Source organism: Dermacentor andersoni, chromosome 1, assembly GCF_023375885.2.
Source record: "Dermacentor andersoni chromosome 1, qqDerAnde1_hic_scaffold, whole genome shotgun sequence".
NCBI lineage: Eukaryota > Metazoa > Arthropoda > Arachnida > Ixodida > Ixodidae > Dermacentor > Dermacentor andersoni.
The window spans coordinates 139,768,403-139,792,641 of NC_092814.1; the positions used below are offsets into that span (position 1 = coordinate 139,768,403).

General features: G+C 46.8%; 1 long non-coding RNA gene across 1 annotated transcript; it reads left to right on the forward strand.

Annotated features, from left to right (window-relative positions):
* The first annotated feature begins 476 nt into the window (after positions 1-476).
* Positions 477-9,676, forward strand: LOC140216804 (uncharacterized). The gene is made up of 4 exons (XR_011893500.1): positions 477-594; positions 3,964-4,032; positions 5,086-5,166; positions 7,535-9,676. It is a non-coding gene; the product is annotated as an uncharacterized lncRNA (long non-coding RNA).
* Positions 9,677-24,239: the final 14,563 nt, after the last annotated feature.

The following is a 24,239-nucleotide window of genomic DNA, read 5'->3' on the forward strand; positions in this document are numbered from 1 at the left end:
TCAAGTGATTCTGATAATTCTTTTGTTGATAGTACACTCTAAAAACTAGGAAGGGTATCGCAGGAGTGAAGCTGCCGGTTCACTCTTCAAAGCGTCGTTTTACTCTCGCAAAATGTCGAGGAGAGTGAAATGCATTGTTCACTCTGTCACCAAGGAGAGAGTGAAATGTGCTTTTCACTCTCCCCTTCAGAGAGAGAGAGTGAAAAGACTCTTGCGACAATAGAAAAGAGAGACTCTTGCGGCAATAGAAAACAAAACGTAGCGTAATCTTCTGCTTCAACTGTAGGTGGCTGGCCCCGAACATGGCAATGTATCATTCATGCACGCTGAGCAAAGAACACATCGTTTTGCTTCTAAGAGAACAGGCCGCCGCAGTTCAAAGGAACGCGTAGCGAGCGCTCTACTTTTTCACTCGGAGTGGCTCCACCGCGCGCGCGGGCGCTCAAGATCTCGGAACAACACAGCACCGGAGAAAGTAGATCCATCCAGCGAGCAAAGGCCAGCCGAGGGAGATCGTGTGGCAGCCATCTCGCGTCGCCACGAAAACACGACAGTCGTTCGTCATGCCTTGGATATAACAACAAATCCTCCACGGTAAGTGAATTCTAACTTAGGTGCACATTCTCCGTATATGTCATGCTATCGCCAGGAAGTTGTCGCTGCGCTTAGCCGACGCGATTGACAAAGGACTAGGCGTACGCGCTGTCTCTTGATGTCAATCGAAAAAGCCAGTCGTCGCGATAACTGCATGTGATTTTATCACTTTGCCGTTGTCCGTAAGAGCTTTAAAAATCGCAAACGCTGCCAGAACTATGGTATGTTCAATAAGACGCCAGGCGAGAGGACGCTTAAAATGGTTAGTTCACCAGCCCGTGATTCCGAGCCTATGCGGAGCGTGATTAGCGTGCGTTTTGTGTGTTTGAATTTATTCAGTTTGGCAGTCTACTATGTACGGAACGCTGTTGAACTAAGGAATCATATAACAGAAGCCGTCATTTTGCTGGCAGCATGCTTTTTTTTTATAAATAAACCGCGCGCTTTACGGTGTCTCGCGCAGGGGGAATCTGCGACCACTGAAGTTACGTGCAGCACCAGTGCTAGTTAGAAACTTTGCCGCAGGCATTCAGCTGCATGCTGCAAGAGGTCAGTTGGGCGCGTTATCTTGAACTTACTGAAAACGCATGAGGAATCCATGTTTTATGCTGAAAAAAGTATAAACCCCATATAAGCGATCTTGCGCGCGGCAGCTACAAGCGACGCGACGGAGATGGCTGTCGCGTTCGCTCGTCGCCTACAAGTCGTACTCCGTGCGAGCGACGATTTTGAGCGACGCCTCCCCGGTGTTGCCGGCATGAGGGCTGCAGTCACGCGTGACGCGTGCTTTAGTAATTTACGTTGATGTATTTTACTATAAAAAGTAGCATAAAATATTTCCGGAGGTCTTGCAGTACGTTCTTATCCTTGCACGTATAAAAATTGAATCATTTGCTCGTTCCGCGCGACAATCGGTAGTATTTGAGCGATGTATGTACATGTACATCCAGTTCCGGCTTCGCGCTATTGGCTAGTCGCTCATAGCACTTCTGGGCGACGAGCGACGATTTCTAGATTTCCAGAACCGAGCCATCTGTTCAAGCGACGGCCCGTTTTGTCGCTCGTCGCCGTCGCGCACTAAATCGCTCTCACAGTGTTTATCCCTAAGACTGAACTGTTTTTGCTCATGTTGAAATGGTGTGATTATAGGTCTGGTTTTGTCTCCTGTTGCGGTTTTCGTGCACGGTGCGAAACTGAAAGGATGCTTATGTCTACGAACTCGGTGAATTGTCGAGCAGCTAGTTACGCATCGGCATCGAATATAACGGCTGCTGTGTGGAATTACAATTGCAGGGGCGCTTTGCATACGCTTATTGTTTTGGACATGCCTGTGCATTTGCTAATATGAGTTGGCGTGTCAGAGTTATGTCATATGAACAGCTAAATCAGCCTTCCTCTGGGTGTTACAAGCGTAATGTGTGCATTTTGCTATAGCATGGCAGATTATGATGTGTTTATCGCTTGAATATTTTTAGTAGAGAAATAAAATATCAAAATAAAATGTTGCTTTAATTCCGTGTTACCATTCTGTCGTACACAGAACAATAGGTTGGTGTAATAAACTAATAACTGCGGTTTAACTGCAACTTTTACATGCCTACAAGAATCTAAAATGCTAGATTTCAAACTGCAGCAGTAGTCGGGTCTGTCAAAAATGAACTCCACTGCGCACCTCATGCATGAAAATAAGTTCATGCCTTTTAGTAAGCTTAGATGCAGGCCGCAGTGAACTTGTTAGTATTGAAATGTGGGTAAGCTTGCCATAACAAGCCTTGTTGCCCTTTTTTATAGGCACATCCATATATCCATTGAGCTGAAGGACAATATTTTCATCCCTACTGAGCATCATGTTTGCAGCTATAATCCTCAAATTATGGCTTCAGCAGTGGCACAACCAGGCATGGTGCGGGGGGGTGGGGGGGCACACTGGGCACGTGCTTAGGATGTGTCACAAGTGGTGTTTGCGATACACCAGACTCATGACAGACCTATGACGTCTGAAAATGACCAATATTCTATTCATTAGCAGGAGTATTCTAACATTCATGAAAAACAAGGATGAACTGTGGCTTGTTTTTTTGCTTAAATCTAAAAATTGAAGTTAGTTTAGCAGTTGACTGTTTCAGTCATTTGGATGTTTTGCATGCATTTCACTAGGAAGACTAAGAGCTAAGACTTTTTTATTGCCATTGCCTTGACTGTCTTGATGTTGTTTTGCAGCATGTCCTTGTGTTGACTTTTGCATACGATATTTTTCAGGCACCCGCTTTATATAATGCAAGAAGGCAGCTGCAAGGACACGAGGATGTGAAAGAGCTAGTGCAGCGCGACTTCACGTAGTGTGGAGGAGCCAATGCCAAAAAATCAAAATACATTGGCATGTTATTTGGACAAGAAAACTAGTATGTGGGTATATTGGGTGTACCATTTGACCAAATGTCAACAAAATCAAGATACAGTATGTTACACGAAGATGAAAATTCTCACGTGCTCCAGGCAGTCATCTTAACATGGTATATTTATGTAATGTCTCTGATTGGAAAGTCAAATCAAGTATGCTCACTGGAGACAAACACATAGCAGCAAGTGTCATTGAAAAGTTAAAAATGTGTTTTAAGAAAGCTGATTAGTTCTGAGAAGTGACTGCTTTTTGTCTTGCCTCTCAACACATATATCCATGTGATAAAAAAATAGTGGTACAATGAAATTGCATATTTGCTTAGCGACATGATACATACTTGCAATGAGCACGGTGCCTGTGTTTACTATAGAAAGCAACACCCCATGCTTGGTTAGGTTAGGCCCACTACAACATGCAGGCATGGGTGATTGGCGCTTTTTTTATTTCTGTATCGTGAGGTTTATTGACGTGCGTATAGGTGCAGTGGCACGCAGTATGGCTAGTACGAAAAAGGGGGGAGGGGGGCAGATATATGTAGCTCACTGTACACGATACAGGGCAAAGGAAATCCGTGTTCAGCAACTATGTTAAATGCCATGTACGTAAATTTTACAACGCTGCTCGTTCGAAGCGCGCACAGGTGCATATTGAAGAAAAGTTTCCAGGGTAGATAATTTAGTTCGTAATTTACACTAATTTTGCTCTAACCATGAGAAATAATAATTTGAATATACTGCACGGAAAAACCTAGAGCGAATTAAATTGTGTGTCAGCTTCGTGTGTATACATATAGTCTTCCCTATGCATTAGGTTTTTTGCGTAATGCATTAACAGTTGACAGCCTATCTTATGATGTGTACTCTGTTTACATTACAGTTGTTTATTAGTTTACTCGTTTGTTTTGCGACTGATGAAATGCCGGCATATATATATTTTCAACATCTGACAAAACCCTGTATGTTTTGCAGGGACAACCCAGGACGTGCATTTCTCAGCACCCAGTCAACTGCCAAAAGTGACTCAAACACAGGCCACCAGTAAGTGGACATCAGTTGCAATTTCACATTATGCAGTTGGCAGCTGCCTTGTACGGAGGCTTTTTTTTTTAATGAGATGGTGATGTCGTTCTAATGTACATTTTGACCACAAAGGTGCGATCATGTCTCACAGAGGCATATATGGTTGCTATTCTCTGCGACGGACGTGTTCTCGTGTTCGTGAAGCATTTGTGTTTGGCAGTATTGTCGCCCAATGAGTCGGATATAAACACTAACTCGCCACTGCCGGCAAGTAGTTGCGAGAAACGCATTATGACGCTGTAAAGTTATTTCATTAATTCGAAGGAAAGTTTTGCAGCAGGAAAAAAGGTTGCTATTCCAGGTAAACATGTCTTTTTCTCACAGGTTATTTAGCCAAACTGTGGATGCATGAAATTCGTGACTTATGAATAGATTTTAATTTGTTCTTTAGTAATGCTTCTAAGAGAGACTAGAAATAGCATGTGACTACCTCTGCAATCAGCAGACCATACATTTACAGTCATAAGTGGCAGTTCCATGCAGTCTCGCACTTTATATAACCTTTCCTTTCAGCACCATTGGAACTGGTGGCTGCGTTTTCAGAAGGAGAAGTGAACTTGACACTGTATATGTATGTGTGAATTCGGTTTTCTTTGTATGTGTCGGCTCACTGACAAACAGTGCAAAAATCTGTTGTACCATGAGCCTGACGACGCCTTCTGCTGCTAGAAATGCGGCACTTCGTATTTTATAGTACTGCATGACATTTAAATCAAAGCTACCATATAAAATGATCAAGAAAACTAACCGCTGTTATAGCTGTTTTCCTCAAAGAACGCTTGTCCTTTATGGGCTGTGTTAATCTGAGCTCTCCACCGATGTTTCAGTAATATTATCCCTTAGTGAGTGAGATTGGGGGCAATTAATCGTGTTAGTGTTTAAGTGGTGTCCTAATTATGTGCATTTGTTCCAACAAAGTTGTCTAGATTACTTTATTGTGTAGTGTAAAGCTTATGAAACCATCAGCAACTACTGAGTTGCTAACACGCATATGGATTTGTCACTATACAGGTGGAACTCGGCTGTACCACTGCAGTGCTGCGGAAATTGCCTTCACCAGCGGCTTTGCAACAGCTGTTTCGCAGCATGTCGGTATGTGTTAATTTATAATTATGTTGGGATGGGCTAGTATTATGGACCACTGCTACTCTGTATTGTGACAGATCCATATGATAAGGGATGTAATGGGCACAGCGAAAACCTTTGAATTTTTTACTATGGTACATAAACAGGCTCTCCTTTTCGTCACAGGAGCAGGAGAGAAGGGCATGCAGGCACTCCTGAATGTACATATATTTCAAAACATGAGAGAGACACACACAAACACACACACACACACACACACACACACACACACACACACACACACACACACACACACACACACACAATTAAACTAAAGGCAGGGACGTTCCATCTTTCATCTTGAATTGAATTGTGCAGCGCAAAAATACAACACAGACCACAGAGAAGCACACATGTTAACAGGTTTGATACACACGTTAGTTCAACAGATTTGATACTTCAAGTGTGCTATTTTACACAAGGGGGAAGGGAAAGGGGAGAAAATCTGAAAAAAAAGTGGAGTGGAAAAAAAGGAATCGTGCCAAAAAGCATGAGAAGCATCGCGCAGCCAGGATCACCAGCAGGACATCTAAAAAGCACTCTGATAAAATTACATACAGGACAACCTTACGTATAGTTTGTTTCAATCAACTCAGATCACATGCAGCCATTACTGCAATCAAGTTGTTTCCTTATGTCATATGAGGGAATGATGTGGGCCCAAAAAACTGTTTAGAGCTGAAGGATTATGTTCCATTCTAGCCTCATTGCCTGCTTTTTTATCATATTGTTATCAGCTGCTTATGTTAGGGACACAAAGTAAGAGTACGAACTGTTTCCCGATTCGCCATTCCACACAACATGTCTTTGTGACTATATGTACATGCAGATGATCCATAGCTGAAAAATATTCAGTACAGTAGAATCTCATTACAAGATGCACTTGGTTGTAAGAGACATCTGAAAATGGTTTGGTTGGTTTTCCGATGTTTGCCACGTTAACAATACTGTATACAAGAGACACCTTTGTTACTAAGGATGACTTTTTAAGTATTCACTACTTCGAAGGGACACAACCCACACACATTCACTTTGTGCACCTTGTGTGCTCCGAAGGGCGTAAAGATCACGCAATCCTTACACAAGTCAATTGCGCATGTCTCTTTTAGCATGAACCAGAAAAGGAGGGCAACGAGGACAGTGCAGGGCAGAAAGTGTCGGCAGTTGAAGCTGACGAGCGTCTAAGAGCACCTCAAAGGTACTGCGAGCAACAAGGCTTGCAAAGTGAAGTGTTTAAATTCCAGAAGTTGGGAAGGAAGCTAACACAATCTACAGTCACTAAAAAGCTGTGAATGTCTTCTTTAAAGGGCCCCTAAACCACCGAGGTTGAAATTTAGTTGCGGTGTTGCAGTTCTACACAATAAGGCAATGAACAGGTAGCCACAAGAATTTTTCGAAACGGTGCAGTAATAGTGGAGCTACGTGTGTTTGATTATCGAAAAGTAGTCCCCACTCATTTTACTCTTTCATCTGGTACACGCCATATGGACAGTATCGTCTTTTCCTTGCCTAGTACACCTCCAAATGTTACGGGACAGGCCAACACCAACGAGCTCTGTTGCTGCCGCGCTGGCCCGTCGTCCTGCGAGGGGTGGCGCTAATACAACTGAACTGTATGGTGACTCGCGTTGAAGAGCCTCATAGGGAGACCCTTCTGTTGGCGTTTCTCTTCTTTGCCCCCATTGGCTGCCCACAATGGCATCGCGCGCAACGCGACGAGGAAGAAGGAGTGTGTGTATTTGCTTGCAGGCCTTGCCGGCAGTCGTACACTTTCGTTCGACCAATCGACAGCACCGGAAACTTGTGACATCATCAGAGACAGCCTGGTGACGTCAGGACAAACTGGGGGGTGCAGGATAGGTCCAGAGAGGCGCACGGGGTCATTTTCTTCATATTGTGGTGCTCCGGCAGTGCTACGCACTCTGGCATTTGGCTTCGTCGATCGTGACGGCATTCTGATTTCGATACGCGTGTTTACTTGAAATGTTCAAAAAATGTCGAGAAGTGGTTTAGGAGCCCTTTAAGCCACCCTGAGCATTTATTCCTTCAGATATATCAAAACATACTTTAGTGATGATGCATAATAAAGTGATCTAGTCTGGCTCCTCAGTGTCTCAAAATTTTTGGTTTCGAGAGACATGTTTCCCGTGCCTCTTGAATATCTTCTGATGAGGCTTTACTGTAATATACACAAACAATTGTGTAACTCCTCCTGCAAGTATTATTCATTAAGCCCGGTCACTTATGTGCAAAGTTTGTGGTTAAGTCTTGATGTCCGTACTTTTTAGAGCTATGTTTATTAATTCATGCTGTTCTTATTGGTTCTTCGATGCAGGAGACAATGCCTACGAAATTAGTGGCCCTGATCATGAGAGCCCTCAAGGGGCAAACAACATCTCTGTTGCAGAAGTGAGCCCGGTACCACTTGGAAGTTACCATGACAGATGACACGGCAGCAATAGATACAGAGACTGCCACGTCTACTGCAGCTGCAACAGTGTACGAGGCAAGCAGCAGCGCGTCAGCAGCAGTGTCAGAAGGAACCACACCAGGCCTGGTAGAGCAACATGTGTGCTATCACTGACTTTTTTTGTAGTGGATACAACTCATTTGCTCAACATACAAAAGCTTTTCACCACGACTGTGAGCCAGTGTTATTGTGCAGCAAGTGCAAGACTAAGTTAAGTGTTATAACACAGTACAAGCATCACTTTAACATATGAAAACATATTACAGTTGTTGCCTCCCCAGCCAGCCCACATAGCCACAACAATGTTGAACACATGGTGGGACACGCATCTTCTCCATTAGAAGATAGTAGAGACTGTCAGTGTTGTTAGATTAACTGGTCTTTGTAGGCAACTAGGACAACACAGGTGTCATAAGATTGTTGTTGATGTTGTTGTTGAAGAGGTAAAAAAGAAGTTTGATGCAGCTGAAGTGCCAACTGATATTGAGCAAATCAAAAGCAACCACCTGAGAAAGCAACACTATCGAAATTTGGGTATCTATGTGCCGCCAACTCTGGTAAGAATGGCATAGGACAGAAGTGTGATGAAAATCACACAGACACTGCTATTGCATCACTGGCCACAGTGAGCAGCGACTTGTAGGGCAAGAGAGTCAACTGAAACTAACATTATGATATAGTGTCATGCTCCCATGTGACCACTTTTCAAGTTATTTTGCAAGATACAGCTCAACCTCCAGAAACGAGACTGCAAGTTGTCTGTAAAAAAGCTTTCACAAAAAATTATTCATAACACTATTAACATAGCAGTATCTTTTTTTTTTGTGTCGGTTCGAGGTTCCCGGCTGTCCATTAATGCAAAAATTGAGGAAAAAAAGAACGTGTCGTACTTACACCTTTTTAACAAGTACGAGGGGGACAGAACTTTTCTAGTCATGCATCTTCATCATACTATCAAGTTTTTAAATGCCTTTTATAATTATTATTACCAGTTATATCTGAGTGCATTGTATGCATGTAGCAGGTGTAAAATCAGGTCAGTTGGATCAGATGCCTTATCTGCAAGCGAGCCCTATATTCAAGAAATTTGAAATAAAATAGTTACGTTAGAGACGCAGTCTTTCAGCACTTTATTGCCTGTGGTTTAAGCATTGCTCAATACTTTTGTGGGTGGCAATTTCAACCGGCACAGCACTGCGCTTTGCCACAGTCACATTTGTCTTCAAAGCGGTGTTTACCATTTGTGTTGATCTGTTTGTGTATGCATAGAGCAAGTTTTTAATTTATATTTTTCTGCATTCTTGTGCTTGCACTAAGCTTGTATAAGGCAGTTACAAAATGTGCGGCACTATAACGAACTGTTCTGTTGAGCTTACACTTGCAAATAATCGTGTTCAGATGGCCGCACTTCTATGCGGGTGCACCGCTAGCTTTGTGTATGTTCTCATGTTTGTATAAAGCTTATATAAGCTAGTTAGAAAATGTATGTCACTAAGCATTGTGATATTCTTTAAAGAACTGCTTGGTTGGTTTTACACTTGTGAATTAGTATTGAGGCGGTGGTATTCCCATGTATGCCCACTGCTAGCTTTCTGTGTGCTCACGTGTTTGTATTAAGCTTTTACAAGGGAGTTACAGCATGTACGTCACTAAGCGCTGTGATATTTTTTAAAGAACTGCTTTGTTGGTTTTACACCTGTGAGTAATAGTACTCGTGTGGCACTAGTCATGTGTAGGTACACAGGGACCATTTGTATACATTATGCTCATGTAAAGCAGTTACAAAGTGTATGTCACTAATTACTGTGATATTTGTTGAATTGCTGTGATGGTTTTACACATGTGAATAATAGTGGTCAGGACACAGTACTTGCGGTGTATAGTTGAATTTATACACTGCCAAGACATGGGCTGTATACGTACCAAAAGAAATGTATGTCATTATATTGTTGTGATTATTACTGTTTGGATTTTATTAAACTGTAATAAAATTGTTTCTTGTATCTATTGAGGTATGGCAATTTGTCATGCAACCAAACTGAGGACCTGCACTTGTGCATACAAATAAACAGCTAATTTAAGAGTATACTGCTCATATTCTGCTAAACCAGTTTAACAAATCTTCTACTACAATGCTGGAAAAATGACAGAGCTGACTCGGATGCACAGAAAAAGTTCTGCACTGGCTGAAGGACTGCCCCACACTGGAGTTCGTAATGTTGCGTTTATTGGAGTAGAACAGAAAGTGCACTTCTATTAAAAATGCGACAGTCAGTGCAGAAACATAAGGCAGACGAGCGGATGTGGCACATTTTTTTCAGGGCCCTCCATGCCTACTACTGCATTTCTAGTCTTCCTGTGCTCTGCGTATAAGCCCCTGTTCAGCCAAGGTTTTTACTCCATGACAGTTGTTCTACTGGGTTCGTAGCAATATTGAAGAAAAAAATTCAATGGTTTTCAAGGACTTTCGAGGCCCCGACACAGTAACTTCAAGGACCTCGTGCAATGTGTGTAGTAGTTTGGACAGGCAATAACTTGTTCAAGAACACCGTTAACTTTAATGCAAACAAAAGAAAACAAAACAAATCGCATTTCAGTGATTTCAAGCATTTGAAAGACTGCTAATTTGCCTTTCACCGCCCACCACTAAACGCACACAAGGAAGCATTTCAAGAAAGCGCTCAAAGTTTTTCTGCAATAGCACAATTAACTACTTGGACCTGCAACATTTGCAGTTTTTGAATACTGTTTGGTTTGACAGTGTATGTGATGTCATCTGTCGCCTCAGCTTTTTTCACCATCAAATAAGCAATAGTCATTTCTAATTTCTTTTTATTGTGTCTGTCGCTCTCAATTTACTCTTCACGGCTTCTCTTCGAATGCCTCGACTGTTGAGCTTCCTGCTTCTGCTCCTCCAAGCACATTTGTCGCCGGTTCCATGTGCATAAAACTGGTATCTGCAGCTCCTTTGTAATTTCAACTTTAAGGATGTCGCTTTCCTTCTATTACCTCCAGAGACAATTTTCTGTGACATGCGAAAGAGTGTCACAGAAGGGAAAAAAAGCGCTTGGCAATGTCTGCTAAGTCTAGCCAAGTGTACAAGTTTAAGGACTTTCCAGTACTTCTAAAAATTCAAGGGTTTTCAATGCCTTGAAAATGGCATTTTAGAAATAAAAGATTTTCAAGGATCGCTACAAACCCTGGATTCTAGCACCTAAATAATTTTACAAGCTTATTTTGGCATGGAGTTAGGAAATTCATGCTTTCTAGCTAACGCTGCACTATCTCTGTACAGTGAAGCCACGAGAGCGCAACTATTTGGGAGTAAAGAAAAATACTGAAAGCTTTTAATACCACTCTTCTTTTTTTCTATGGAGCTTCGTATTGCCTAGTTAAGTTTACGAATGCGCCTGGTTTTGGCGGGCGTTTTTTCGACATTTTCTGGAAGAAGCAGATGTCTAGCCCCCGTATTCAGAAATGTATCTTAATACAAAGCTCATGCTTGACTTGATATAAACGACGCCTGGTGCGAACGTCCACCAAGACGCTCACTGCCTTTCTTTTGGTGCGTTCACGACTTGCGTCGTTTAGATCAAGTCAAGCATGGGCTTCAAGTTATGATGCATTTCTGCATATGGGGGTAAGCGTGCACAATTCCGGGCAACGCACTGTGCCATTGACACTGAGAGAAAACGGGGAAAACAGAGTTAACCACTTATGCTCCTAAACTTTCGCGTACCTGTGGTGTGCGTGTATCGTGGAAGAAGAAACAGCGCAAACACAAGGACGAAAAAAAGCATCAACCACACCAGCGCTTCGTGGTGTGGCATGTTTTTGCGTCGTCCTTGTGTTGCGCTGTTTCTTCTAAAATGCTCAACCAATTAGCCGGCAAGTCCATCCTGTGCATATATAAATTGAACACACGCATGAGTGTAGATGGTCTTCGAAGCTTTTAGAACGAGCACTGCCACAGGATACGAGCAGTGCACGCGTAACAAGTGGACACATTAGTCATTTAAACATGCGTGCCAATGCATTTGACGCGGCTATCGGCATAAGCAGTCTCCAAATGCTGGAATGCATGCGCTTCAAAACGCTAACGATCCGCTGCTAATGCAGGACAACAGCTCACAGCGGACTGAACCAAACTCTAAACTAATGCACTTGAAAAGAACGTCTACACGGCAGCGTGAGGCACGTCGAAATGCCTGGTACTGGCGTCGCAGTTGCTCACCAGTATACGCGCGAATTAAATTCACATACGTGGATGGTTGGCGCAATACTTTGTATCCGCGTATTTTGGAGAACATGGACTGGAGAAGCACTCGATCATGAGCTGAACGGCACATTTGTTATTTTCCTGCGGTGACGACAAGCCGTGAATAGTTCTCACGTTGTCGTCTACGCTGTCTTCCTTCGTTAGTCGTAGCAAGGAATGGAAATGATGCAAACGCACACGTATTCCAGTACACAACAGCACAGCACACTGCAGAGAAACCCCACCCACCACAGCCGATTCATCAAATACGTTTGGTATATATATAAGCTCTAAAAGAACACGACTGGGCGTGGCGGCGCTGTGGTGTAATGGTTACGATGTGTGTTTTGAATTGTACAAATGCGAGTGTACGCTGGTTCGAATTCACATGATGTATAGAGCATTGTGATGCTTGATAAGTATGTGATTCCCTTGACAATTGTATTCTAATTAGATTGTGTGACTCCTGATTGTGAAATTTGCGAAGATATTTGCAGATTAAGTGTTAAATCGCTTTTTTTTTTCTCCTTAGTGGTGGCGTTCGTGACGCATACGCATCGGCCGCTTCAGAGCAGTCACGCCTCACGGTAGGCAGCAAATAGCCAGGAAAAAATGACTTTAAAATCCTGCATAACTTTGCTCACGCCTATTCTGAAGGCCGCTTGGAATCGGGCCAGTGTCTCTGAGGAGCCGCCTAGGGAACAGTATATCAGCGGCCCTAATTTGATCTGATTTCCTGCCTGCATGCGTGATCAGGACTTGGCTAAGAGGGTATTGGGAAGAGTACTAGCACTCTGTTCTGAAGGAGTACAAGCACTCTGTTTGGGGGAGTAGAAGTACTCGGTCTGGCGGTGTACTATTAACCCTGCGGGGAGAGTACTAGCACTCCCTGTGGGAAGAGTATTATCACTCTGCGGAAGAGTACTAGCAATCCCTTGCGGTGGAGTAACAAAACTCTGTCAGGAGGAGTTGACCTACTCTCTCTCAAAGAGGGTCGATCTACTCTCGAAAAGAGAGTGAAATATGGGACAAGCAGCTACTCCCTCAAAGAGAGTGCCCGGCACTCCCTTAGTTTTTAGAGTGTACGACAGCTAGATTCGACATTTACGGGCGCCGATATAACTTTACGAGATTGAAGAAATATAAACAGGGCTCTTTTATTGCTAGACTTCTAAAGTCATGTCTAGTGCCTGGAATCATAATGCTCCTTTGCTTTTGAGACTGTTCGTTTAAATGTAGTAGCTATATATGTATAATCAGCCCAATTAACAGGACATTGGTTGTATGCAAGTTTTTTCCACGCAGCTTTTCTAAGTCTGAAATCTCGCTCGCAGTCAGAATTCCACCAGGGCCAATATGATCCACCTACGCGACACGCATCCGCACTTTGCTTCTACTTTTTCTTCTCCATCGACCGCTGTCATATAACGCCACGCCGACACTGCCGCTAAGCCTGACCCAACGGAGCTGCATGGAGGCTTCAGCCCCCGCAAGGTCGCCTCTTTTCGGGTTAGCGCTGCAAGATGGCAACGGTGAGCGTGGAAGGAGAGAATATCACGAGAGAAGAGCGCGAGGACGGAGCAGGTCGGCGCGTTGTGAAGAAAGGAGGATGGGCCAACGAGCAGACCAAATCGCACGGAGCCAAGGATCAGGCAGCGCGCTTCTCAAGCGAGAACACAGTCAATAACAGGTGGAGCAAGCGACAGAGAGCAAGCCAAATCATGGCGGCAAACAGGATGCCCAATTTGCCAAAGGCACAGCACAAGATAATAGTGCGCCCACGTGACGGCTTCAAGGTCACCGACTATGGGATCAATCGCTTAGAGTGCTGCGTCACCAACGCCAAGCGAATCCTCAGGAAAGAATCGGAAGATGACCCGTTGTATGCCAAAGTGCCACGCAACGAGGAAACCTCGCGAGTTATAACAGAGGAAAAAGACGCAGCAATGGAAGAAGACGTAATACTCCCCCCCATTAAACGTAAAACCGAGAACGCTCCAATTGAAACAGGAATAAAGAAGCCCAAGCCAGCCACGACGCTCCAAGAAAGACAGGAGGAATTTGGACAGAAAATCGAAGCCAGTATCAAACAGAACGAAACCAAATTTGAAACTGAACTCGAACAACTGTAAGTGAGACTTAAGGCAAAGATAGAGGCAAAGATAGCGGCGCTAGGAAAGGCTGTACTACGCCAAGTGCAACAAATTATGGCTGACTTCAAAGCAAAACTAGCAATATGGGGACCACAAACAAGTAGAGAGGGACCGGTTAAGACGGCCATCAAGCCGTGCACTAGGCCCCCGGTACCCGCCGAGGGATTGGAAAACCTGTAATGCCGCAATGGGCAGACGAAATCGATACACGATTTCGCAATGGAATTGTAGAGGATACGATCGAAAACGATACATTCTGCAACAACACCTTAAAGACAAAGAAAACCCGGTTACTATAATGAGGCAGGAAACAAACGGGCAGGCAAAATTGTCGGAATACAAGTGCTTTAGTAGTGCCAAAGGGGAGACGAAGGCGCTGACAACGTTGGTGAACCGAAATCACATGGTCGTGCAACACGACACGGAGGTTAAGTCAATTGATCACATTCTCCTAAAACTAATACCTACGAGGAAAACGAAGGACAGTGTCTTTGTATTAAATATCTAGAGCAGTTCAAAATGCAGACACCATAAATTTTGAACGCTCTTTAGAAAACCCTAGCCATAGCGGACAACAGAGCGGTAGTGATCGGAGGTGATTTTAACGCCCAGCACGCGGCATGGGGCTACAAAATCGAAACTCAGAATGGTAGGAACCACTGGTTAGGCGCGCAACAGGAAGGATTGACCCTCGTGACCAACCCAACGGTTCCCATGAGAATAAGTGCCAGCGTTTGCGCGGATACTACGTCAGATTCAACATTCACCAAGAACATAGGGGAAACGTCGTGGACAAATACGCAACACGACATTGAGAGCAATCACAATATACTAGAAATAACGGTAAGGGCAGGACCGTGCAAGCAAAAGGGCAGACAACTTAAAATTGTCGACTGGGACAAATTCAGGAAAATATGGGAGGAGGCCAACGACACGACACAACGTATTGAGGAATGGACCGAAAAACTAAAGGGAGATGTGGCGGAAGCTACGAAAACGGTCGCGCCGGAGACGCATTTAGAGAACGCAGACACTAAGCTTCTACACATGTGGAAAGCTAAGGCAGGGTTGCAACGAAGAAAGAAAAAAACAAAAACACAACCGGACGCTTCGTAGAAGGATAGCCAAATTGAACAGGGAACGCCCAGCAGCTATGCCGACAACAGTGGGAGGAAAAATGCAACGACATGGACAGTCAGATAGGAATGGAAAAACGTGGAACACCCTTCGATATTTGTTAAACCCGGATGGGACCAAGTCGGCACATACACAAAACATAAATCGGCTAATACAAACGTACCGAGGGACGGAGCAGGACTTCCTTAAGGAAATCGAGAAAAGATACATCTCGCAAGCGATGCCCGTCATACACCCTGACTAAAGGTACTCCCACACTAGCGACAAAAACGCGCGCGACACGCCGCACGTGGCAAGCGCCCGCGCGGCAGACGCGTGCGGGCAAGTCCACAGTCGCGTTTTGCGGCACGCGGCAACGGTGGCAACGGCCCGTGGAGTCCCGCGTTGTCTCGTTCCATTCGATACTTCTCGTGACAACGCGCTCTCCATTCTGCCCATTTCTTGTTCCATGGGAAGTGTCTGTGTTTTTTTGCGCCACTGCCGGCCACGCTCAGGCATGTCGGACACGGACGAGGAGCTACTGGTGACTGTGAACACTATAATACTTATTTGTTCTTTACTTGTGCGACGCCGACGTGCCAGAAAGCGGACGAGAAAGTTTTGGGTGCGGTACAGGGACACTGAGGGCCAGGCGCACACTCTGCTTCCCCGCCTTCACCAATTACTCACCTGTCATGCCAAACTGCTGTCCAATAATGTGCCAGCGGTTGGCGCGCAGCTCCTTGTCTGACGTTATCATAGAGGCACGCATATCCGCGAACGGTTTCCAAAAACGCCTCCATTGCGAGGCCACTACTTCGTCGACGTCTCAGTGGCGGTGTGGTAAGGCTTAACAAAAACAGCCCCCTTGACTGGATTTGGTCTCTGAGATTTTACGGCGCGGTGTCACTGTTGAGTCTCAGAGCCCATAGATTATGATTCTTTGCTTATGCGACAGGTGGCGCCACAACAGCGCGGCTCGTATAGCGGCTCGCTTCTTATTGGTGGTCGTTTTGCGTGTGCCGCGAAAAATGGGTCTCGCACCCATTCGCGCGTTTGCCGCGCGTTGCTGCCGCCGTTTGTGAATCTTGCCACGCGCGACAGCACCGCTCGCCGCGCGTGGCGTCTCGCACGCGTTTTTGTCGCTAGTGTGGACGTACCTTACAAGGGCAGGCAAATGACGAATTAGACAACGAAATCGGCGAGTCAGAGGTCAGGAAAGCCCTACAGAAACTCAATACCAAGTCGGCACTCGGAATAGACGGGATAACGAACAAGACGCTAAGGAATTTGTACGATGACTCTATAAATAAGTTAACAGAATACATTAACGAATGCTGAGAGGCAGGGCAGATTCTGCAGCAATGGAAGACGGCACAAATCGTGTTAATACCTAAACCGGGCAAGCGACTGCAGATTCAGAACTTGAGACCCATATCTCTCATTTCTTGCGTGGGGAAACTCATGGAAGAGGTGGTCCTAGCGAGAATAACCATCTACCTCAAGGACTGGGACGCCCTCCAACCCACGATGATGGGATTCAGGAGAAACCTCTAAGCGCAGGGCGCTATGTTACAACAAAAACATCAGATCATAGAAGATCCGGGCAGATCGACAGAGGCGATTCTCGGGTTGGACCTAAAAAAGGCCTTCGAAACGTACACATGCAACAAAACTAGATAGAGTATGAGAACTAGGACTAGGAAAACGGACGTACGATTACGTATACGCAATTTCCTAACGGGCAGAAAGGCAAAGATCACGATAGCGGACCTGTATATAGTTTCGGAGGAGATCGAGATAGGCAGCGCAGGTACGTCACTGGGCTCGGTATTATCATCGTTGCTATTCAATCTGGTGCTGATCGGGCTGCCAACCAAGCTATAGACAAGAAATCGAGGGACTCAATCATACCCTATAGCACACGACATCCACTCTATGGGTGAGAAACGGAAGTGACGGGCAAATAGAACGAACGCTTCAAACAGCGGTCGAAACAGTCTAACGATATCTAGAGAGGACAGGGCTAACCTGCTAGGCAGAGAAATCGGAGCCGTTGCTGTACCGACCGACTCGCAGAGGTCGTAAACCAGGCAACTACAGGGAAGATCTCACTTATTGAGAGGAGATACAGTTAAACACGGCCGATGGGAAACCCGTACCCAAGGTCGACAGGATCAGGGTACTGAGGCTCCTCATCTAAGCCAAAGGCAACAATGGAGAAACCCTCAGAAGACTTGAGGGAACTGTAGCAAAATGATAGCAAACAAACAGCGGGGATGAAAGAGAAAAACACGATCAGGTTAATGCAGGCCTTCGTCATAAGTAGAATAGTATACGTAGTGCCGTATTTGAAATGGCAGATCGCGGAAAAGATCAAACTAGAATGCCTCATTCGGAAAATATACAAACTAGCCATAGGACTACCGATCAGCACCAGCACGGACAAAGTGCCACAATTAGGCCTACACAACACGATAGACGAGTTCATTGAAGCGCAATGTACGGCACAATACGAACGCCGCTCTAAGACTAGAGTAGGCAGAAACATCCTAGAGGGCCTATAGGTATAGGTGACCCCACACAGCACAGTGTCACGGTGGACATCCCAAGAGAAATGAAGGAAATCATGGTAATACCCCCTCATACCAAAGAACATGCACCCAGAACACAATAAGGACGGACGAGACAACAGAGCGAAATAGACACAGAAGAAATTCGGCCGCGACAAGGACGCAGTCTTCGTAGACGTGGCTCGATACAATCGCAGACGGGGGTTTACGGCAGCCGTAATCGATAGCAAAAACACAGTGTAAGACGTGCGCGACCACACGCACCACAAGTAACGAGACAGCGGAAGAAGTAGCCATAGCGCTCGCAGTAGCTCAGACTAACGCAACCGTGATAGTCAGTGACTCTCAAACGGCAGTAAGAAACTTTGCCAACGGCCGAATCTCCCCGGAGGCACTACGCATTCTTCTTGCAGGAGGTCAAGATTGCAAAAAAAAAGACAGATATACATCACATGGACACCCGCTCACGCGTCGCGGAGGGCGGCAACAACCAGGTGGCCCACGACGCGGTTCCAGGGCTTACGGACCGAGCCGTGGTCGCAAGTGACGCCTCGGCACCCTCCCTACGTGACGGTGCAGTAGATGAGTGGGAGTGGGAGGTCAAAATGACCAAATATAATGACATCACAAGACACCATAGGTTACAGAGGGGAATATTCTCGCGACCTTACCCAAAATTGACAAAAAAGCAGTCTGTCGCATGGAGAGAGAGAGAGAGAGAGAGAAGTGGTTCTTGTGGTGAAGGAGGAAAGGCTAGCACTATTTTCTGCAACCCATGCGGGAGCACGGCTCAGCGCCAGCAAGGTGGAGGAGATGGGATTACAAGAGAGAGAGGGTAGGTGGGAGAAAGGTAGAGGGTCGTAGAGGTAGAAGCGAAGTAGTGGCGGATCAGGAAGCCCGAGGTGGTGGGATGGCCGTTAGGCCATCCGTCTTTGTAGAAATTTCCTATAGTCTCACCGAGAACCCCGACGAGTCGAGGTACTCGACGACACTTAGGAAAGCTGGTAGCTGATTACGACAGGGGAAGAGGATATCTTCCTGTCGTGAACATGGGAGCCCCAGGCGGTGGAACTCTTGCAGAAGTCGGCCGCGGTGCTGCAGGTGGGCAGGGCAGGCCAGCAGGAGGAGCTCCAGTGTCTCTGGTTCACCACAGGAAGCACAGGCTGGCGAGGTGGCTTTCCTAAGGCGGCGCCGGCGGGCGTCCAGTAGCAGCCAACTCGCAGTCGGAGCAGCAAGGAGGAATCCCTTCGTAGGAGGCCGTGCTGTGGAAGAGGCCGTGGAGGCCGGCCCAGGGATACCCGTTTGTCCGGATGGCACGCGATGATGCGCCGGCGCAGCCTGTGTCCCGAGAAGTCTGCGGCCGTTACAGCAGGGCTGAGGAGGACACTTGAGTGGTGGGCACTTTTTGCAAGAGTGTCCACCTCTTCATTGCCCGGGATCCCCATGTGTGCCGGTAGCCAATGCAGAGATAGTGAGCATCCTGCGTCCTGAAGGGCCGTCAGTCTTGAAGAGAGCAGCGCTACCCTAAGGCTAGCCCTGCAGGATTCTTGGGGACCACTTTCACATCTTCGTCGATGGATCCGTGGTACCGGAGACGGGCTCATCCACAGCAGCCTGCGTTGCACCGGCCCTACAAAAGAGCAAGCTGTGCCGTCTCCCGGGACATGCAAGCTCTACCGCTGCAGAGCTAGCAGGACTCCACCTTGCTGTGGACCTACTTGCAGAGGAGCTACCAGCGACCCCGGCAGCCATCTTCTGCGACTCCAAGGCGGCGATGCTCTGTCGCATGGAGGCAGTTACGAACTAGGAGGTATTCCCATCCTGCGCTCTCGCACATCATATATCCGCATATATATCCAACGGACAAATGCAACAAATGTGAATCCAGAGCCACTCTGGAGCATATATTATGGAATGCCGAGAGATGTGTAACAACAACGAGAACGCGGCCTCTAGCAACACTCTTCGGACGCGCTGGGATTCCACGCTGCTCAGCCCCGCCCTCGAGGATCAACTGTGGACCGTCCAGCGGGCCAAGGATGCCGCCAGGACGCACGAACTTCCTGGCCGTCATCTATGCGGGACCTTTGGCCCTCCCCATCAAGTCGCAGGACAGAAAATTAAGTTCTTTTCCCCTCCTCGAAAGGAAGCGCACGAAATCTGAAATAACTACCATGTGAATAGGGGCTTGTGTACTTTGTGGACCGGCGCTCACAAGGAGCGCCTGAACAAAGGCCACGCGGAAAAGTCCGGATGCGGCTGTAAATAGCTATGGAGCGATATAGCTATCACACACACACACACACACACACACACACACACACACACACACACACGCACACGCACACGCACACGCACACGCACACACACACACACACACACACACGCACACGCACAAGCACAAGCACACGCACACACACACACACACACACACAGAGAGAGAGACGCACATGCATACACATACACACACACACACACACACGCACGCGCGCGCGCACGCGTAGTGTTGTGGTAGAGAAAACAACCGAGCATTTAATTAACTTTTAAGGCATTTTGATAGGAGTTTGCTTGCGACAATGAAACGCATGGCGCGTCATTGACTGTGCTCGATACTTTCTCCGGCAGCCTTCCGTAGTGGCGGCCGAGCGCATTCTTCCCAGATACGTAGGAGCAGTGGTTATTGAACAAACTGATCCAGTCACTGCCCAGCAGAGCAGCGATGTCATCCTAGCACTTTGTAAACATTGCGTCAAGCTTGTTCACAGTGCCGGAATACTAGACTACGCTTCCCGTCCCAATGGTAAGCCTGCGAATGTGGGTCCGGGCTGTGGAGGACTGCGGTATAATTTCAGCTTCCTGTCTTTAACGAGCACATAAACAGCAGGGAACAATTGTTTCCGAATTGCCCCCATCGCTATTTATTTTCTCATTCGAGCGCTATAGAAGCGAAGCAGTTTGGATAAACCACTTTCTCGAGCTCAGCAGCATAACGCTACATACCCACCACGCTCACACAGTGGGTACATCAAAATTGGGCCCACTAGAAGGCATGAGACACTGCTACCAATATTCAGATTATCTTTCGCGGAAAGTATATATACAATTTACATATAGGAATGAATGTCAGTAACAAGGCAAATTAATTTAATGAGATCGCTTTTATACTTGCACGACGGGAGTTCAAGTCTCAAGGGTACAAACAACGTTTTTATTGTTATTCCTGTCTTGTTACCATGCAAATAAAGAAAACCGTCAAGTGTATGAGCGCTGTTCTTCCCCACTTACAATGAAGAAAGAAATAAACATGCTCACGGAGTGTATCTACGGAACTACGTTGCACCATATGAAGAAGTAGGACGTCAAATCCAAAGAGTCCTCATAACTAAAACGACATGCAGGCGACATCCGCGGAGAGCGGGGCGCAGTCAGCGACAGATCGAACACGAGTCAAGCGCGGCACTAGAGGGCGAGGGCCTTCATGAGACCAGGAAACGCGTAACGAGGTCTCTCGCATTTCTCCGTGCTGGCAGCGTCCGCTCGGGAAACGGTCTTCGTGCGCTCGCGAACGCCCAGGGAGCGATGCGTGACGGGATATTAACGAGCAGGACGTCGGAGTTTTCCCGTGGCGCTCTGATTGCCTAGAAGCGACGTTCTCTATCAGTTGAACCTCCTCCGGTCGCCAGTGGTCGTACGTCACCCATTAGGATTGCATACAGTGACAGAAAAAAATTAAATCAAGTCCATGAGCCTATTTTGAACATTTGTGCCCATGCTGTGAAAAAACAGAAAGAAAGAGGAAATCAGTTTCATGAAAGGAAGGAAACCAAACGGTCTTAAACGAAACGACAGAAAACGAAGAAACAACAACAACAACAACAAATAACGCAGAATCTCCTCTCGGAATTGTTCAAGTATGCGTAAGCATTGTGCCACTTCATCACCTCCACGCAGCCCGGTGACATTATAAATGTTACGAAACTTGATCCCACCAGCATAATCGACAGCGCTGCGGCTACACGAGCTGCTGCGTACGGTGGCGCAAAGGGAATTGAAGACGCAAGCAAACTACTGCAGGTGGCGCCGCCAGGCGCGCTGATAACTTTCCGATCATTATAAGCCGTTAACACTCTTTAGCGCCTTATCCTGCCGCGTCGAAGCATTATTAACCCTGATCAAGCTTGCTTTGATACTTTCACGACGGGAGTTGAAGTCTCAAGGGTACAAACAACGGTTTTATTGTTATTTCTGTCTTGTTACCATGCAATTAAAGAAAACACACAAATACATACGGAGCCGGCGGCCGCTGCGTATGTCGCGGCCGCGCGGGCTTGTGTTCTCGCCGCTTAGTTCACGTTGAAGCGAGATGCGCGGACCATATCTTGAAAGCGATCTGCGATGGAGACACAGTGCGCTGAGTGCTGACAGCTTCGTGTGCGCTGTGTTCTTGCCGCTTAGTTCGCGTTGAAGTGAGAGGCAGCATGATGGGGCATTCGCTCACTGCTGCGTAAAATTTCGTGAAAGTGATCGTCCTACGTGACGGACGGACGGATCGACCGATGTGTTTCCTTACTGGGCAGGCATAAAAAATGCTTACGCATTTAAAAACCTGAGGACACCTCAGCACTTTTTATGAGTTGTGAATGCGAAAGCATTAATGTCCAAGTGAACCCCGTTGAGCGTTTCTTCGTGTTAAGATCTCCTCGTTGGCAAGCGAGCAAATTGAGACGATTGGCCAACGCCTCCTAGATAGCACAAGGACGGTGCGTTTCGATCTGTGACTTCATGATATCTTGTCCGACTGCCATAGAATGGGTACGCTCCCGAGTAAGCCTCATCGATTTTGACGTCACCGCTTTCGTCACGCCGGGCGTCGCAATGGAAGTTTTGCTGCCATTCGCATGATGTCATAAAGCAGAGTGCACAGGCCTGCTACCTAGGACGCACTGGTTTAGCCCAGAGGGTGAGACACTCGACTTCTGAGCGTGCGGTCGTAGGTTTGAAACTCACTGGCCCCAACGTTTCTTCCTTCGAATTTATTGTATTCATCTCCCTCGAAGCGTTACGAATACTACTTGCGGGCAAAACCCAGAATAAGCAAGTTTACATCGTATGGGCGCCCGTCCACACCACCTCGCTCGCCGGCAACGAGGCGGCGCACGGGGCTGCTCGAGGGCTTAAGGCCGATTTACGCTCAAACCGCCCATCGCCGCACGCTTCACCGCACGTAGGCGGTTCGTGAAAAACGGGCGGTCGTCGCGATCGGTCACAAAATTGCATTTACACTGAAATTGCATGATGCGGTGCGGTTCGCATGCGCCCTCTGGTTGTCCAAATAGGTTAGCAGCTACTGGCAACATGCATCAGCGAGTTGGCAGTCCCGTGTGCTGGCGACCAGCAAAGTTTCGCGCCATGCCAGGATTTTGTTATGTTTGCTCTCTCATTAGTTGGTTTTTTATTAGTTAGCTCGAGCAGCTCGCATGCGCCGGCATCCGCACTTTGGTTTAGGGACGCGACGTCTGTTGAAAGCTGGGAAACGTTCGGCAGTGCACAGAGCAACGCTGTTCGAAGTCGGCAACAATCGCGAAGAGCAGACGACACTGGCATATTTTTGTCGATGTAGGTTGAAGCTTCCACGTGATGGTGAAAACGCGACTCTTGCACTGTCACATGCTGTGCTACATGTGTGGCGTTCATGTGGTGACCCACCTTTGGAACACTGTGCAGTCGTCTTATCTGTGCCGCTTTTTTATTTTTTTATTGCTACCGCATAATGTTGCGACAATATACGTCACCATGTGCTCGGTTGTGTGCGGCGCGATGTCGCACTTTTTGTAGCTGTGCTAGCGAAAGCTTGCGTTGTGGACTAGCGACGCACCATCTCTCCTCGGCTGGACGAAGCACCAGCGCGGAAGAAATGGGAAGCGACCCCATCCCGAGTCGAGTTCTGAGAATTCTCCGTCGTCCTCAGCGTCTCGGCTACCGGACAGGGACCGAGAGTTTGCCCCCTCGAACACATGTAGCTCTCGCCTGCGTCTTTTGTAGAAAATAAACGCAGTCTGTTTTCTGCCACCAACCGATGCGCACTCCTTTCACGGACGGGGCCAGACCCTGTACGTAACACTAGCGACGAGGCAGGAATCGTGAAGCGGATAAGTTTTCGAAGTTAAGGTCATGGCTACAGGACGAATGCACGGCACTGTCGAGCCTTTTTTGGGCAAATCTTGAGAATCGTGGATCCGGCGCCGCGACGTTTACTTTATGGTGTTAGGCTGCTGAGCACGAGGTCGCGGGATCGAATCCCGGCCACGGCGGCCGCATTTCGATGGGGGCGAAATGCGAAAACACCTGTGTACTTAGATTTAGGTGCACGTTAAAGAACCCCAGGTGGTCGAAATTTCCGGAGCCCTCCACTACGGCGTGCCTCAAAATCAGAGAGTGGTTTTGGCACGTAAAACCCCATAATGTTTTTT